We start from the raw sequence: 17,947 nt of genomic DNA, 5'->3' as shown, positions 1-17,947 counted from the left end.
TTGGTTATTTGACACTCGTAACATTGAGTGTCCTGTTGGTTTGCCCAATGGTGAAAGTGTGCTCACCACTTTGGAAGGCTCGGTCCGATTGTCCGATAAAATTACTATCACTGGAGTTCTTTTTGTGCCTAATCTCAATTGCAATTTAATTTCTGTTACGCAACTCAGTGATCAATTATATGTTGTTGTCCTATTTAACTCATATATGTGTGCTATACAGGACCGACTGAAGGAGCTGATTGGAACGGGTCTTAGGCGAGATGGACTATATTATTTCTTTAGCAAACCGGATGTGGTGCAAGGTGTGTATGTGGTTGAAGCGTCGTCAGAATTGGAGCTTTGGCATAGAAGACTGGGGCATCCGTCGGAAAAAGTAGTTAAGTTGCTTCCGCATATTAGCAATAATAAGAGTAGTTTAAATAAAAATTGTGAAGTATGTTTTCGTGCTAAGCATCCTAGAGACAAATTTCCTTTGAGTGACAATAAATCTTCTAGAATTTTTGAGAAAATACATTGTGATTTATGGGGTCCATATAGACATGTTTCGTCGTGTGGAGCTCGTTATTTTTTTACTATTGTTGATGATTATTCAAGAGTTGTGTTGGATTTACTTGTTAATTGATAAAACTGAGGTGTTTCAAATGTTTATGGCCTTTGTTGCTATGGTTGAAAGACAATTTAATCAAACAATTAAAATTGTTCAAAGTGATAATGAAACCGAATTTAATTGCTTGATTGATTTTTTTGTTGCTACTGGTATTATTTTTCAAACCTCTTGTGTCGGAACCCCTCAACAAAATGGGAGAGTAGAACGAAAAAATAAACATATTCTTAATGTTGGGAGAGCCTTGAGATTTCAAGCCAAATTACCTATATATTTTTGGGGTGAATGTGTTTTGGCCGCCGCTCATTTAATTAACCGTACCCCGACACCTCTCTTACAAAACAAAACTCCTTTTGAACTCCTATTCAATAAACCTCCTTCGTTCGATGCTATTCGTACATTTGGATGTTTATGTTTTGCTCATAACAAAAAAACTAAGGGGGATAAGTTTGCTAGTCGGAGTCGAAAATGTGTATTTTTGGGGTATCCTTTTGGGAAGAAGGGGTGGAGATTATATGATCTTGAGAGTAAAGAATTTTTTGTTTCTCATGATGTGAAATTTGTGGAAGATATTTTTCCGTTTGGGTGTCCGTAGGACAGTAATATTGATGTGGGGATGCATATTATGTCGGAAGATGTGCATATTGATTTTGCGGGGTTTTATGAGGATGTTGAAAGTGGGGCAGTTTTTGAGCCTTTTGGGGATGAGTCTACGGTAGAGGGGGCACCCAGCCAGCTGCCGCAGGTACACCGAGCAGCCCCCAGCATTCCAGCTCTGCCCAACCTGCTGGAAATGCTGCGGACGCTGCCTCGGCACTGCAGGACAGCAGCAGCCGTGCCACACAGCACGCTGTCAGCCCCAACACCCCGCACCAGCACACTGTGGGGCAGCAGCCACCCACAAATGCCACGGACCAGCAGTCTGATATGGGTCGTGGGTTCAGGGAGAAATATCGTTCGGTCTTGCTTCGTGACTATGTCACTCATTCGGTTTTTGCTAATAGTCCATCCCCGTCTTCCAATTAGTCTCCAGGTACTCCTTATCCTTTAGCACATTATATACATTATGACAATTTTTTCTGTGAATTATCGGAAGTTTATTTCAGCTGTTGTTCAGACTAAGGATCCGACAACTTTCAAAGATGCTATGCAATTTGAAGGATGGCGTAAGTCCATGAATGAAGAAATTCGAGCTTTAGAGAGCAATGGTACTTGGACTTTGGAGCCTCTTCCCCCTGGTAAAAAGGCTCTAGGGTGTCAATGGGTCTATAAGACCAAGTTTCTTTCTAATGGTGAAGTTGAGCGCCTCAAATCTCGTTTGGTGGTATACGGGAATCATCAGAAAGAAGGTGTAGATTATGATGAGACATTTGCTCCGGTTGTTAAGATGACAACGGTTCGTACCGTTCTTGCTATTGCGGCCGCCAAAAATTGGGAAATTCACCAAATGGACGTCCACAATGCATTTCTTCATGATGACTTGGATGAGGAGGTATACATGAGATTACCACCCGGTTTTCAGAGCTCGGATCCTGCATTGGTTTGCAGATTGAGGAAGTCACTATATGGTTTGAAGCAAGCACCTCGATGTTGGTTTGCTAAATTTACCGTGGCCTTGAAACAGTATGGTTTCAAACAATCTTACTCTGATTATTCTCTATTCACTCATACTACTCGTCATACTCAGATTACAGTTTTAGTGTATGTTGATGATTTGATTATTTCTGGGAATGATTCCGCTGCATTGACTGTTTTTAAGGCCTATTTGTGTGACTGTTTTAAGATGAAGGATCTAGGTCCTTTAAAATATTTTTTGGGGATTGAAGTGGCTCGTAGCTCTGCAGGTTTATTCTTATGTCAGAGAAAATATACTCTGGATATTATTTCTGAGACAGGTTTATTAGGTGCGAAGCCTAGTGGTTTTCCCATGGAGCAAAATCACAAACTGGGTCTGGCAACGTGCGATTTTCTCTCTGATCCAGAGTCTTATAGACGGCTTGTGGGTCGTCTGATCTATCTTACTGTCACACGCCCTGATTTGGCATATTCGGTTCATATTCTGTCTCAGTTTATGCAGCAACCTCGTATTGAACATTGGGATGCTGCAATGAGGGTGGTTCGATACTTGAAAGGGTCTCCCGGACAAGGTATTTTATTGAGCTCTGATTGTGATTTAAATCTGCAGGGTTGGTGTGATTCAGATTGGGCTGCTTGCCCTTTGACTCGTCGTTCTTTATCTGGTTGGCTTGTTTTCCTTGGAAAATCTCCAATTTCATGGAAAACTAAGAAACAACCTACTGCTTCTTTCTCTTCTTCGGAGGCCGAATATAGGTCCATGTCTTCGTGCTCTAAAGAGCTAAAATGGGTGAAAGCTTTGTTGTTGAGTCTTGGAGTACAGCATCCGAAGGCGATTAAGTTATTTTGTGATAATGAAGCAGCTCTGCACATTGCAAAGAATCCAGTTTTTCATGAACGGACAAAGCACATCGAGATTGATTGTCACTTTGTTCGTGATGCAATTACAGAGGGGTGGATTTCTACATCTCATGTTCCGACATCTTCACAGCTTGCGGATATTTTTACAAAAGCTCTTGGGAAGGCACAGTTTGATTATCTTCTTTCCAAGTTGGGCACTTATGATCCGAGCGCTCCAACTTGAGGGGGGTATTGAGATATGATAGAATATTTAGTTTGATATGATAATATTTCCATATTCTATTTTAGTTAATTTCCGAAGATCCTAAGTTATCTTGTGATACTAGGACTAGGACTTGTATTTGCTATATATTTCCCAAGGTGATTAATGAGAAGGAAACAATATCTTTCTATTTATTCAAATTGTGTATGGAAAGTTATTGAATACACACGATTGGGAAGGACATTCATTTACTTTGTAATGGAAAATGGTTTTTAATACGGAGTATAAAACTACATACATATTTATTACTTCCCTTAGAATTTATGACTAGGGCTGGCAAACAGGTCGGGTCGGGTTCAGGTCGACCTGTTTACATAAACAGGTCAGGACCCCCCAACCTGAACCCGACCTGTTTACTTAAACAGGTTGAAAAAATTCAACCCGAACCCGACCTGATTTTAAGCGGGTTGACCTGAACCCGACCCGTCTTAACCTGTTTTTTTATTTAAAAAAAAAATTGATTAACCTTGTTATTTTTTTTAACCTGTAATCTTTTTAACTAATCTTGTAATTTTTAAAAATAAAAATATAATTCTTTTTCAAAAATTAACCTGAAATATTGAACAACATAAAAAATGTAAAATGCAAATTCAAAGCCACTTGCTGCATAGTTTATAGTACAATTATACAACACTAAAAAGTTCCAAGAGTTCCAAAATATATATAACAGAAATTCAATATTTGCCAATTAGTAACTTCATCATCTGATTCTTCATAATCAGCAAGTTCAACGGGTTATGGAGGAAGAGGACAATCAAGTATCAACCATCTGTTAATTAAGAATAAATTAGTTAATTAGATAAATAATTAGGCTAACTTTATCAAAATACTAAATGCCAAATGCGTGCAGACTTAGAATCATATAATCAGATGAAAAGATCAAACAAAATCACTTAATCTCACTCATAAACTCATAAAAAACAGTTGTAAAAACAAGTAATCTCACTCATAATGGTGAAAAAAACCGCTTGCACAAAACGCACTCATAACAAACGAGCTTAAATCAAATTAAAAAAGTAAATCGAAGAAATTAAATCGCAAACAAGTAAACACATAAAAACAAACTAATGTTGAGATGAAATTGAAGAACTAAAATGCATAAAAAACAGAACAATTAAGTAAAGAGAATTAATTAGCAAGCAAATTACCTTTGACAATGTTGAGATGAAGATTCACAAGCTTTAATAAACAATTTTCATGGAAAAAAATATGGAAACAAGAGAGAAGAGAGATGAAAGAGAGAGAGAGAGAGAGGAGAGAGAATGAGTAAAAAGAGGGGAATTGGGGAAGTGGCGTGAATAAAGAACAAAGCTTAGGGTTTTTCATTTTTGTGGTTAGATATTTGGGCTTAGCCCATATTTAAAAGTTAGGGTGTAAATAACTAAAATTAGGGCTGGTTAACAGGTTTAGGTGGGTTAGGTTCGGGTTGACCCGACCTGAAACCAACCCAATTAATTAAATGGGTTTAGGCGGGCTGGTTTCGGGTTGGGATTTCCAACCTGTACCCGACCCATTTAACTTCAGGTCGGGTTCGGGTTGACCTAATTACATAAACAGGTTGAAAATCTCTTTCAAAACCCATTTATTTAGGGTTGGGTTCGGGTCGGGTTGTCGGGTCGGGTCAGCTTTTGCCAGCCCTATTTATGACCGGTTACCATGGGACATTAAGAGCTTTCCTTGTTTCAACTGTGAAAAAAATGTATTTTGTAAGTGGTCAGTCAGTCCCAACAACAGATCCCCTGTCTTCACCAACAATTATCCCAAAAAAAGCTACTCCCTCTGTCGCTAAATTACATTCCTCTTTCTAGCATTTATTCCTCACATAATAGAGAGAAAGAGGAATGTAATTTAGGGATTAAGGGACGGAGGGAGTACTTTAACAAGTAGTATTATGATTAACTAATACAGCTACATTACTAAAGCAATTCATTCTCATGCTGATATACCTCTACCCACACATTCATACAAGGTGTATATAAAACAGTGAGATCTTTGCCATGGCAAAGATTATGGGTTTGTGTATAATAGATCAAAGGTTGAACCCCCTGTCATTTGTAATTTGTACCTTGTTGCTTATTTTGGACCACAAATAAATACTACTCGTAAGAGTCGTACGGAGTCAATAAAAATATACGTACTCTCCATTTTAAATCAAGTACAAGTGTCAGATCTTCATTTTGGGCCAAACGAGCCATGGTATATATTCACAAAATTGGTGTATACCCATGTCCGAATAAGATCAATATATGATACCATTGATACTCCTAATTCAATTTACCCTGACATTCACTACTTTTTATTTATTTGTTTATTTATTTTTATTTTTTTTAAATAAACTAGTTTCTGAAATTAAAATCTCAATGGTTTACAACATGAAAATAATCTTTTAAATAACTAAATCCATTCTTAAAACACCACTATGAACTAAAATTAGCATCAAATTGACAAATTTTAGGAAAACCCTTACATTCCTGCTGCGAAAAAACTCAAAACCCCAATATTTGCCAAAATTCGCAAAAGTTTATTTCAAATCATCATAACACATAATTTTATTGGTTGGTGCACCCGGGTGCACCATGCGCATGGTGCACTGGTAGAGGATATATCGGTCGTTGGACAATTACCCTAAAACCAAACAATATTTCTACCTAAACCAACCTAAGACAAGTCTAGGGTAAGTAGAGGATCGTATCCACAGGTAATGGGTAAGTACACCGAGAGTATGAAACGGTTGTAAGCTAATTCGGTCACAAATTGGGTTTTGAATGGTTAGCTACTATATAAAAGAACGCTAGGGGAAACGGGATTCAACACCAACCAAAGCCAAGGAATCAATAACAAGGATAAATCATGAGCACACATAGAAGATAGAAAAGGAACTTAACATTGCCTTCTTTCAAGGTCACAACATAAGTACTCCCTAGATTAAGCATTAACACGATAAGGATTAAGTCTAATCTCAAGGATAGGAAGTGGTTTTCTAGCTCGAGTTTGTCTCTCGATCGCTCTGAACTAGCATGAAGCTCAAATAATTGGGATTTCTCACCTAATTACCATACTAAAGCAACCTAGTCAATGAAACCAAACATCCAAAATCATGAAAGTAGCATAATCTAATTACACAAGAAAAGACTCACTCCAAAACCCCATCTTTCATTGTGAGAAGAGGGATGAACACATGGGCATATTGTGGCCAACAAAATACACATGCAATTATCAATTCAAGCACAAACAACTATCAATCCAAGGTAGCACATGAATAATTCCAAGTCAATTAGCCATAGCTTGGTTGGGTCTTCACCCAACCCCTAACTAAGAGACTACTCACTAAACATGGTGGAAATTACTCTAACAATTAAATCTAGGGTTTTAATGAATTCAAATAAGCTAGGAAAGAGATGAAACAAAGATGGATTACACATGCAAGAGTTTATAAACAAGATTAAGGGAGAAATTATCAATTCAAAACAATTAAAATTGAAAATTAAGAGCAAGAGATAGAGGAAAGTGATTATTAATAAACTTCAAAGTTGGGAAAATTGTTGAAATTGATGGAACAAACTTCCAATAATTCTTACAAATGATTGAGTTTTTGAGAAACTAAACTAAGGGAGAGGAAAACTATGAAATAATTAAGATAATAAGTCTACTGGAGTTCAGAGAGCCGAAGATCCCCACGAATGAGCCCCTTAAAGCTATTTATAACCCCCAATTTCATAGTAAACTCCGCAATAGAAAGTTTGCGGAACCCGTCGGCGCGGCCTCTCCAAGGCCTAGAGAGGCCGCTCCATGCTGGAGACAAAATGGCAAAAAGCTTCGTAGCAAGGCGGAGAGGGCTCTCCAGAAAGGTGGAGAGGCCGCTCCAGGTGGAGAGGCCGCGGCATAATGTTGGAGAGGCCTCTCCTCACTTCTTCTTTCAAAACTGCCAAGTGAGGCAGGAAGTTTGGCAACGAGGTGGAGAGGCCGCGCCTAAGGAGAGGTTGCGCCACTATTTGGAGAGGCCGCTCCACTGCAGTTTCTTCTTCTTCTTCACTTGGCTACTTTGCTTTGGCTTCTTTTCATCATCTTCTTGCTTTCCAACTTGATTCATCATCCATAGGCTTCACTTGGTCATCTTTAGGCCTAGCAACTCAACAAAAACACCAACAACCCGTGAAGCATAGGGTACACAAAAATTGCATAGTAATAGAGCAAAAGTGAACCAAAACACTGATTTTATCAAGTAAACAAGGTTCAAAGACACCCTAAAACCATACCAAAATACAAGTTATCAAATCCCCCCAAGCTAAGCCTTTGCTCGTCCTCGAGCAAAACAAACATGTCAAACCAAAGAAGGACAACAACTTGCTACAACGTATCAAGGGGAAAGCAACAAGGAGGAAGCACATGAATACAAATCCGCATGGTAACAACCATAATCACTTTTAGCACAAGTGAAAAGCAATTTAAACCCCTAAGTCGCCATGGAGGACGAGTTTTTATCTCGTGAGGGTTTCCCTTGAGCTTAACCCACAACTCACACAAACCACAACAAAACTACCAAACTACAAATATCCTCAAATATTTTTTTTATTTTTTATTTTTTATTTTTTATTTTAGTTATTTGCCCAAGTCAACTCATCGTGATGTGAAACACAAGTAAAGCTAAAGAGCAACTTTCATTCACGAAAAACTAACCAATGTACACAAGAGTTAGAGGTAGAGAAAGAAATTAAACAAGATTGCACTAGGACACTTATTTAAGCTTCTTACTAGTTCATTAAAGCACATCAAGCTATTTCAAGGTTTTAACAAGCTCTCTTTCGGTTATAAAATTGCAAAATACTAGTCCACCTCCCAAGATGCGCGTAGACACCCCCTAACTACACTCTATTTTGAGACTTTTACATTTCATAAAAAAAAAAGAAGTGTGGGAGGCAACCACAAATTGACCTCTAAAGAAAGAAATTATCGGGAATTTTTGGAGTCCCTATTTTTTTTCTTCTTTTCATTTCATTTTTCTACTCCTTTTTTTTTCATTTCATTCAATGCCCTCACATCTTTTAACTGTGAGCGGCTTTTTCTTTTATTGATAACTTGTGGCTTATTATGCCACTTATTTCATACATTACACAAATAACTAAGTCTCTAGTAAAGCTTTGCTTTGGGGAGAGTGGGAAACGCATCAAGGGCACACGGGACCACAAATTAACTCAAACATATCCTACTTCGAGCAAATTAAGCAATGTCCTAGACTAGACGTGCAATTGAGCATTCATCGGCTTTTATTTCATATACACTTGTGCAATCAAGGTTAATAAATTTCTAAATGACCCCAACTCTAATATACACAATTTTTTTTTTTATATTTTTTTTTTACAACTACTCATCACTCTAGAGTCAAACAAAGGAATCACATAAGAATCGTCATTTGAGTCTCATCCTTGGGCAAATTTTTTTTTTTTAGAGGATAATTACAATATTAACTAGAAAAGTGGAAACTAAAATTCACATGATAAGAAATTTGGATTTTAAGGAAGCAAGTTTGGATCTTAGGGCTTTGGATTAAAAAGGGAGCAAGAATCACCAAAAATCTCATCAAATCAATCCACCAACACAACAATCAATATCATGAAATAATCATCATCATCATCAAACAAGACATGCCAAGAGAGAGCGAAAAATCAAAGTTATGGCTAGGATAAGTACTCTAAAGACACATGCATATGAGAACAAAGAGGGAAACCACATCAAAATGCAAGTATTCTAAGTCAATACCAAAACATCTGACATACCACCTTCAACCTCTCAAAACTCATACAACATGCAAATATGTCTAAAAGAGTAACCAAGCAAGCACAATCAAGAAGCATAACAAAATCAACATCGACAACCAACCTTAAGAGCTCACACACAAACCACACCCCCAAGCTAGGCACTTACCATCCCCAAATAAGTAAAAACAATGCAAAAGCACCCCCCCAAGCTAGTCTTTGACACCGTCCTCGGTGTTCCTATACAAGAAAAGAGGGGTAGGGGATGGTAAAAGAGGTGCCTACTCCTCATCCATATCGTCTCCTTCGTCCTCATCCTCTCTAAGACGGGCTCTCCCGAGCGAGTAAACAAAGTTATAGTTAGGGTCAATGTCGCCTAGGGAAGTCGGAGAAGGGGCATCGGTGTAGGGGGGAAAATCGTAGTTTGGTTGACTACGATAATGACCGTAATCCGGCACTCCACTAGTGCCCCATCCACCCTCATAGCCGGGTGGAAAACCATAATGCCCCCTATACAAATGGTCATGGGTCTCCGGGTAAAGGAAAGCGGAGGAAGAAGAACTAGACTCAATGGGAGGGTCGGGGATGTAGTAGTAGCTAGGGTCGCCTCTATAGTCACTACCCCCGGGTTGGGTGTAGTCATAGGGTGGGTAGGTGCGAGTCTCGGTCAAGGAGCTACGTGGTCCTTGCCAAAATGGGTATGTGGGTTGGTTGTTGTTCCAACCCGCCACGGGACCCTCTTGAATAGGTCGGTTAGGGTAGTTGAGGTAGGGGAGAAAGTCACCCCTCTCAACTTGGTGTTGATATGATTGTTGTGCAACATAGCTTTGATATTCTAAATGTTGTGAATGCATGAGGTTCATGTTCCTAAATGCAGACTCAAGATCAAAAGAGGAGGAGGAAGAGGAACCTACCAAGTAGTCGGGTACGGTGGAAGTGCTAGCCCTCCTAGGCTCTCCCCTAGGTTGGGGTGGTGGTGGCTCTACTTCGGGAATGTTGTCTCTCGGAAGCAAGGGTTGAAAGGGAACCGCCCAAGTAGTAGCCGCACCCACAGTTTGGGTCAAGCGAGGAGAGGGAAGGTAGCAATGGTGTCTACCCTTCACTCTCCAACTATAGATGCCGGGACGGTTAGAAGCCTTAATGAAGGAACGGTTAATCATTGCTTCTATATCTAAAGCATTAGAGCCACCCACCGGAGTCATCAAGCTAAGATGGTATTCAAACTTAAGAGCTTTAGCTATGATAGTTATCATACCCCCACATTGTATATCTCCGTTCATCTCTTCTTTTTCCCTCAAATCAATGCATCTAGTGATGAATCTAATCCCCATGTTGACTTGTCCATCAAAATCTCTCTCTAACCTAGAAGCCATGTAAAGGACTTTGATTTCCTCTCTTGTGAGCTTGCCTAGGTCCTTTTTTGAGTAGCATGCATACCCTATTAATCTATGGAAGGTGCGAAGAACCGGGCTATACATATGGCTAGCTAGGCTTGACTTGGTTTTGAAAGAAGGGGTATTTGCTACATCATTCCACCAATTCGGCTCATCATAGCCTCTCACATTTTCATTTAAAGGATCCAAGACATGGTTCAAGGGATTCCATCCAAAAATCTCATTTAATCTCGTGAGGGTTAAAGTCTTTTCGGCATTAAACATCCTAAATGTGATTTTGAACTCGGGAAATTCCCCTTCTTGGGAGATTTTTGTGGCTTTGACGGAGGAAAGGAATTCAAGGGTGAGGTCGGCATAAGTTTGCTCTCTTTTGTTTAGAAAATCTAGCCACCCAAAATTTTCGGCCACCCTTCTTACTCCCACATCTACCCCAAGGGTTTGACAAGCTTCTTGGTCATAAAATTTTGTTGGTAGTATTTTTCTTTTTTTGAGATCGTTGTAAGCGGATTTGTAGGCGGGTAGGATCTTAATTATTGGAGGTTGGTTTTCTTCGGGTACATTTGTGGTAGAGGAAGATGGAGTAGCGGATTTAGACTTTCTCTTCCCAAATACCATGGTTTCTCTTTTCAAAAACAACCAATTTTACCAACAAAAATTTCAACCCAATACCAACAAGCCACTCACAACAACAATTACCAACAATCAACAAAATTCAATCAACCAACATGAACAATGATTTTAACAAAGGACTCCACAATATGTCAAATTCACAAATCACAAATCTCACATTATAACACTCATTATAGCAATTTTTCTCACAATATCAACAATGTACTACACAATTTCACACACAAGGATGACAAAAATTCACTCAAATTTACCAAATTTAAGAAATAAACAAGAAGAACTCTAGGGTTCAAGAGGGAAAGTGAAGGAAGGAGAGAAATTATACCCCTTAGAGTATGGAAATACTCTAAATTTGCTTATCCTTGCTCAATTTTGTACCTCCTTGCTTCAAATTCGTTGACCCACTTCTTGTTCTTCAAATGAATGTGAATTTGGGGGTTTCCTTGTTCTTGCTTGAGAATGTGTAAACTTGGGTTCTATGTGTTGCAAATGTGGTGAGGATTGAGGATTTGTGAATTTTGGTGAGAAAATTTGAGTAGAAAGGTGAGGATTTGATGAGAGATGGTGAGTGTTTGAGGTGTTTTTTAGAGAGAGAAAGGAGAGTTTGAGTGAGTATGAGTGGTGGAGTGAAAAGGTGAAAGAAGAAGGGAGGGGGGGGGGGGGTTTCGGTTTTTACTGATCGATTTTTTTTTGTTTGTCAATAAATTAAAAGCAGTGACGCCCAGGCGGTGAGGCGTGGTCGCGTCAGAAGTAGGAGAGGCCGCGACGACCTGGCGCGGCCGCGGCTTGAAAGGGGAGAGGCCGCTCCTTCTGATTTTTTTTAAACTGCCTAAATGGCAGATTGCTTTTGTTGAGGCTGGAGAGGCCTCTCCTCATCATTGGAGAGGCCGCTCCTACGGCGTGGCCGCGGCATTCCTGTGGAGCGGCCGCTCCACTTTTTTTTTTTGAATCTGCCAAAAATATCAGTTTGTTGGAGGAAGAGCAGGAGAGGCCGCTCCTGAGGCGCGGCCGCAACTTGCTTCTGGAGAGGCCGCTCCTCACTAAAAATTTCAAATCTGCCTCCTTGGCAGTATGTTGGTGAAGACTCTGGAGAGGCCTCTCCTCAGTACTGGAGAGGCCGCTCCCTTGCTGCTGCTGCTATCTTCTTCTTCTTTTTTTTTTTTGTATGATTACTTCAACCAAAATTTCTTTTCTTACTTCTCCTTTCATCAAATACCTAAAAAAGATATTAAGATAGAAAAGTTAGTAAAAATAAAAATAGTAGGAATAAAGTAATAGTTTAAAGGGAGAGGGTGAGGAACTCGGGTTGCCTCCCGGAAGCGCTTCTTTAACGTCACTAGCTTGACGACCTTCCAATCACATTAACCGGAGACATTGAATTCTTTCACCTTGATGGAGTGAACCACACCTTTCTTGTCACCCTCATAATAAATCTTGAGGCGTTGACCATTCACTTTGAATGCTCCGGTGCTCTCACTCCAAACTTCAATTGAGCCATAGGGAAATACCTTTACCAATTTAAAAGGGCCACTCTACCTTGATTTAAGCTTTCCGGGAAAAAGCTTTAACCTTGAGTTGTAGAGAAGAACCTTATCACCTTCCTTAAAGTCCTTCTTGATGATGTATTTGTCATGAAACTCCTTAGACTTTGCCTTGTAAGAGCTTGCATTATCGTATGCATTCATTCTCAATTCCTCTAGTTCATGCAAGTCTAGCATTCTTTTCTCTCCGGCACTTTTGAGGTCAAAATTCAAGGCTTTGATTGCCCATTGAGCCTTGTGCTCCAATTCTACGGGCAAATGGCAAGACTTCCCATAGACCAACTTATAAAGAGTGGTCCTTATGGGATTCTTAAAAGCCGTACGGTATGCCCATAAGGCATCATCAAGCTTTGCCGCCCAATCCTTCTTACTTCTAGCCACGGTCTTCTCAAGAATGAGCTTGATTTCTCTATTTGAAACCTCCGTTTGGCCGCTTGTCTGAGGATGATAGGACAAACCCACCTTATGGTGAACTCCGTACTTAGCCAATAAAGCCTTGAATGTTCGATGAGCAAAATGAGACCCTCCATCACTTATCACAGCCCGTGGAACGCCAAATCTTGGGAATATGATCTTTTTAAACATCTTCATCACCACCTTGGAGTCATTCTTTGGTGATGCAAGAGCTTCCACCCATTTGGACACATAGTCCACCGCTACTAGAATGTAGAGATTACCGTAAGATGAAGGAAAGGGACCCATGAAGTCGATCCCCCAAACATCAAACACCTCCAATTCCAAGATCGGATTTTGAGGCATCTCATTTCTTTTTGATATGTTCCCAGTTCTTTGGCATTTGTCACAAGTCTTCACAAAGACCCATGCATCCTTGAAGAGAGTAGGCCAAAATAACAAACATTGCAACACTTTTGCCGCCGTTTTGTTTGCTCCCATATGACCACCACATTGTGATGAGTGGCACATATGAAGCACACTTTGAATTTCATCGTCGGGAACACATCTTCTCAAAAGATCATCCACCCCTATCTTGTACAAAATAGGATCATCCCATATGTACCTTTTCGACTCATGCTTCAACTTTCTTCTTTGTTGAGGGGTGAACTCCGGTGGAATCGCCTCACAAGACAAGTAGCTCACTAAATCGGCATACCAAGGCAATGACTTTGCTTGGATAGCATACAAAACATCATCTTTGAGCTCATCATTGATTGGAAGTTGATCAACATCTTCATCTCGGATTTCCAACCTTGACAAATGGTCCGCTACCGAATTTTCCGTCCCCTTTTTGTCTTTCACTTCTATATCAAAATCTTGCAAAGCAAGCACCCATCTCATCAACCTAGGCTTTGAATGCTTCTTGGACATGAGATATTTGATTGCCGAATGGTCGGTGTAGACAATGGTCTTTAAACCCAAAAGGTAAGAACGGAACTTGTGAAAAGCATAGATTACCGCAAGAAGCTCCTTTTCGGTCGTGGTGTAGTTCTTTTGTGCATTATTCAATGTTTTTCTTGCATAGTGGATCACGTGCACCCTCTTTTCTTTCCTTTGCCCCAACACGGCACCAACCGCCGTGTCACTTGCATCACACATTAATTCAAAGGGGAGGCTTCAATCCGGAGCTTGCACTATTGGTGCCGAGATCAATGCATTCTTCAACCTACAAAATGCATCTAGACAAGCATCATCAAATACAAAATCACACTCCTTTTGAAGAAGTGTAGTAAGAGGTTTGGGTATTTTAGAGAAGTCCTTGATGAAACGCCGATAGAAACCGGCATGTCCCAAGAAAGATCTCACCCCTTTCACATTAGTAGGGGGTGGGAGCTTCTCTATTACATCCACCTTAGCCCTATCAACCTCAATCCCCTCATGAGAGATCTTATGGCCAAGAACAATGCCTTCTTGAACCATAAAATGACATTTCTTCCAATTGAGGACAAGGTTGACCTCTTCACACTTTTTCAAACATCGCTTGAGATTAATTAAACAATCATCAAAAGAACTTCCCCCAACCGAGAAGTCATCCATAAAAACTTCCTTTTCTTTCTCAATCATATCCGCAAAAATTGCCATCATACATCTTTGGAAGGTAGCGGGGGCATTGCATAAGCCAAATGGCATCCTACGGTAAGCATAGGTGCCATATGGACAAGTGAATGTTGTTTTCTCTTGGTCATCCGGGTGAATTGGGATTTGAAAGAACCCGGAATAACCATCAAGATAACAAAAATACTTGTGAGCCGCTAACCTTTCCAACATTTGATCAATAAAAGGCAATGGGAAGTGGTCTTTCTTAGTGGATGTGTTTAGCCTACGATAGTCTATACACATCCTCCAACCGGTAATAGTTCTAGTGGGGATGAGTTCACTTTTTTCATTTTTAATAACCGTCATCCCCCCCTTTTTAGGGACTACTTGCACCGGTGCCACCCACCTACTATTAGAAATAGGATAAATGATACCGGCGGCAAGTAGTTTAAGAACTTCCTTCTTGACCACTTCAAGCATTGGAGGATTAAGCTTTCTTTGTCTTTCAATTGATGGTTTAGCATCATCCTCCAATGAAATTCGATGCATGCAAAGCGTTGGGCTTATACCTTTCAAATCATCCATTTTATATCCCAAAGCTTTGCGATGCATCCTTAATACATTCAATAATTTCGAGGTTTGAACCTCATCCAATGAAGCATTAAAAATAACCGGAAAAGTAGAAGATGGACCAAGAAACTCATACCTCAAGTTGGATGGTAGAGGTTTTAGCTCTACACTTGGGCATTCCTTACCATTGTCGTTCATGAGTTGTCTCTTCACTTCTTCTTTTCCAATTACTAGGTTTGCTTCTTCCTTGTCCATGGGGGTGGAGTCAAGAATCTCCTCAATTGGCTCCATCTCCATGCCTTCATTGCAAGACCTATCTTTACTTTCATGTTCATACTCAAGAGAATCATTAGTGTTATGCAAATGCAATTGTATGGATTCATTAATAACATTCTCAACAATATCAATACTCATACAATCATCCATGTTGGAAGGACATTTCATAACTTGGTTCAATTTGAATTCCACTTTCTCTTTTCCAACAAGCAAAGACAATTTACCATGTTTCACATCAATAATAGCCCCCACCGTGGCTAAGAAAGGCCTACCTAGAATTATGGGGACATTCAAGTCCTCATCCATATCAAGCACAATAAAATCCACCGGAATGTAAAGTTTGCCCACCCTAAGGGGGACATCCTCTAATTTTCCCAAAGGCATCTTAACCGAACGATCGACTAATTGAAGGGAAATGTTGGTGGGCTTTAACTCTCCTAGGCCAAGTCTTTTGCACATAGAAAGGGGCATCAAGCTTATGCTAGCACCAAGATCACATAAAGCACGATCAAATACCATTTCACCAATAGCACATGGAATAGAAAAACTACAGGGATCTTTAAGCTTAGTGGGCAACTTATTTTGAATAATTGCACTACAATTTTCCGGCATATTAATCGTTTCCACAAAGTCAACTTCTCTTTTATTACTCAAAATGTCTTTAAGAAATTTAGCATAAGTTGGCATTTGTTTAATAGCATCGGTGAATGGAATGTTAACATAAAGCTTCCTCAAGACCTCCAAAAACTTAGCAAATTGTTCATCAAGTCTAGACCCGGCAAATCTTCCCGGAAAAGGAATCTTTGCCACATGTAGTGGGATTTCACTCTCTTTTTTCTCTTTTTCAACTTCTTTCTTTTTGGTTTTCTCTTCTTCTTCTTCTTCTACTCTCAACTCTCCATGGGAATCACTCATTTCAATCACTCTTTCTTTTGACTTCTCACCTTCTAAGTCATGTTGCATTCCCTTCCCTTGAACTTCCCCCAAGCTTTTTCCACTTCTAGTTACAATGGCATTGGCTTGCTCTCTAGGATCTAGACCTTGGCTAGGCGATGAGGTACTAGACTTGCCTTTAAGGGCACTAGCTATTTGGGCCATTTGATTTTCCAACATTTTATTGTGGGTTTGCATTTTCTTTAAGCTTTCCTCTAAGTCATTTGTCTTTTTAGTTTGGGAGTTCATGAATTGCTCCAACATGCTTTCTAGATTAGACTTAGGAGGAGGGGGAGCTTGAATTTGTAGTGGTGGTTTAGGAATAGGAGCTAGATTTGGTCTTACACCTCCATTGAAACCGGGTGGGTTGTGAGTGGAAGAGTATTGACCTTTTTGTTGGTACCTATTGTCATTTCTATAATTCCGTTGATTATTAGACACATAGTTACCACCACTACTAGCTTGACCTTGACCTCTAGCTTGCCCTTGGGTTTGGCCACTTCTCCAACCAAAATTGGGGTGATTTTTCCATCCCTCATTATAGGTATTGGAGTAGGGGTCAAACCTAGGATTAGCATTCACATTATTAACTTGTTCCATAGAAGGGGAACATTGCTCATTCAACAAGGGACACTCCGAAGACATATGGTCTTCACCACCACATACTTCACAAGACACCAATTGCATAGACACATTATCATTTGAAGAGTTAGATGCATGTGAGTTTTGGAGAGGGGAAATGGGAGGGGGAGAAGATTGCTTTTGATCAAATTTAGAGGACAAGGCATCTAATTTTGAGCTAAGCATATTAATAGCACTAACCTCATACCTTCCTCCTTTTTTTGTGGAGTTCCTTTCATCATGACTCCAATCGATGTAATTTTGCACCACCTCTTCGATGATTTTGAGTGCTTCCAATGGTGGCTTGTTCATGAGAGGACCACCCGATGCTCCATCCAATAGTATGTGATCCGCCCTCAAGAGACCCCTATAGAACCCATGTAATAAGAGCCAATCTTCCATGCCATGATGTGGGCATTGTTTTTGGTAGCTCTTGTATCTCTCCCAAGCATCATAAAGAGACTCATCGGGTTCTTGTTGGAAATTTGATATTTTGGATCTCAACTCCGCCGTTCTTCCAAGAGGTATGAACCTCCCAAGAAATGCCGAAGTTACCTCATTCCAAGTTGTCAATGAGTTCGGAGTCAACCCATCAAGCCAATCACTTGCACTCCCCGTGAGAGAAAATTTAAACATACTTAGAAGGATGTACTCCGGAGTTACCCCATTAGCCTTCACGGTGCTGCAATACCGCGTAAATTGCTTAAGATGTGCAATGGGATCCTCATGCTTGGCCCCGGAAAATTGATAGCCCTCGATCAAGGTGATAAGGGCAGGCCTTATCTCAAAATTGTTTGCTTCGGTGGTGGGAGTAACAATCCCACTCGCTTCTTGGTATGGTGGAGGGACACCAAACTCTCTCAAAGTTTTATTCGGTTGGGCCATGTCGAATTGGCGGATAGGTGGAGAAGTTGGAGAATTTGTCCTTGGTGATTCTA

The 17,947-nt window shown here is 40.1% G+C and overlaps 1 long non-coding RNA gene and 1 other non-coding gene across 2 annotated transcripts; one reads left to right on the top strand and one right to left on the bottom strand.

Moving 5' to 3' along the window:
• Positions 1-3,871: 3,871 nt before the first annotated feature.
• Positions 3,872-4,927, bottom strand: LOC145563609 (uncharacterized). Its single transcript, XR_014094565.1, has 2 exons — positions 4,451-4,927; positions 3,872-4,071 (listed from the first exon to the last, which is right to left on the bottom strand). It is a non-coding gene; the product is annotated as an uncharacterized LOC145563609 (long non-coding RNA).
• A 12,482-nt stretch (positions 4,928-17,409) lies between these two features.
• On the top strand, positions 17,410-17,516 carry LOC145565715 (small nucleolar RNA R71). Its single transcript, XR_014095095.1, has one exon. It is a non-coding gene; the product is annotated as a small nucleolar RNA R71 (small nucleolar RNA).
• Positions 17,517-17,947: the final 431 nt, after the last annotated feature.

Source organism: Chenopodium album, chromosome 10 (genome assembly GCF_948465745.1).
Source record: "Chenopodium album chromosome 10, dcCheAlbu1.1, whole genome shotgun sequence".
Classification (NCBI taxonomy): domain Eukaryota; kingdom Viridiplantae; phylum Streptophyta; class Magnoliopsida; order Caryophyllales; family Amaranthaceae; genus Chenopodium; species Chenopodium album.
This window is presented reverse-complemented; position numbering and strand designations above follow the sequence as displayed.